This window comes from Athene cunicularia, assembly GCF_003259725.1.
Source record: "Athene cunicularia isolate RWA chromosome 21 unlocalized genomic scaffold, athCun1 chr21_part1, whole genome shotgun sequence".
NCBI lineage: Eukaryota > Metazoa > Chordata > Aves > Strigiformes > Strigidae > Athene > Athene cunicularia.
Window position 1 is genome coordinate 824,128 of NW_020799127.1, and position 1,081 is coordinate 825,208.

A 1,081-nucleotide genomic window follows, 5' to 3' on the forward strand; every position below is an offset into this window, starting at 1 on the left:
CAGCCACACACCCCAAACCCAGGGGGACCTGTCAAAATGCAGATTCCAGACACGTCTCTTTTCCCTGTGCCAGGGGGATGACGGGATGGCTCAAAGTGATCAGCAATGAGCCCCGGAGGAACGAGCGTCTCGAGAGTTCTGCTTTGCAGGGACAAGGCCTGGCAGCGCATGTTTTCCTGGATCCCCAGCCACACCACATCATCATTTCCAAACGGCCCGTCTCCACGGCAAGCCGCCAGAAGGGCAGGCGACAGGCCTTCTGCCCATCCCTCCTCCACCCCGGAGAGTCCTACCTGCTCTCGGCAGGGCGCGTGCACGCCGCCTCGCTGCTGCCCCACGGGGAGTGCTGGGTTCTGACACCCCTTTGGCTTGGCCTGGAGCAGCTTCTCCCTTCTTTTCCCGCCCTCTGGCGTCCACGGGCCGCGCGCTGCGCCTGCGCCTGGAGAGACAAAGAGCAGAGCCAGTCGTGGGCACAGCTCGTGGCAAGGAGAAGGGCCCGTTGTTGCCCGCCCTTTCCGTGTTGACCTCCCTCGAGGACGAACACCCCCAGGCACAAAGCTGAGCCCCAGGGGAGGAAAAAGCCCCGGAGCTTCCCAGCCAGCGCCCGCCTGCCTGCGCCCCGTTACCTGTCGGACTTGTCCCGGCGGTCGGTGTCGCGCTCCTCCACCAGCGGCCGCGCTGGGGCCCAGTTGCCGATGGTGGCTGCAGTGTGCAGCTCGTCCCGTGCCTCCGGCAGCAAGTCGTGGCCACCGCTGCTCCTGGAGGACACGGGACCCTCCCCTGGCACCCTGCTCCTGCCCCTCCTGCACAGCCACTGCCAGATCCTCCTCATGGCCCGGCGGGGGTGGGCACTGAACCGCCTCCCCTCGTCCATCCCTGGGGAGCGGTGCCAGGCAGACTTAGTGGGCGCTGCCGGGTGCCGGCTGCCAACAGAGGAGCCAACCCCAAGGACAGGCAGGGCACGGGCAGCTGCCTGCGGGCTGAGCCACCACCAGCAGTGATGGCAGCACCAGCTGCACCAGTACCAGCTCCACCAGCGCTGCCACCAGCTCCACTGGTAGCTCCAACAGAACTTGTACCA

The 1,081-nt window shown here is 66.5% G+C and overlaps 1 protein-coding gene across 1 annotated transcript in view; it reads right to left on the reverse strand.

The window, feature by feature from the left end:
- Positions 1 to 1,081, reverse strand: part of PPIH (peptidylprolyl isomerase H) — a 25,300-nt gene that overhangs the window by 23,615 nt on the left and 604 nt on the right. Inside the window, exon 2 of the mRNA XM_026862712.1 lies at positions 555 to 558. The gene's annotated coding sequence lies outside the window, so the exon portion shown is untranslated. The remainder of the gene's footprint in view (positions 1 to 554; positions 559 to 1,081) is intronic.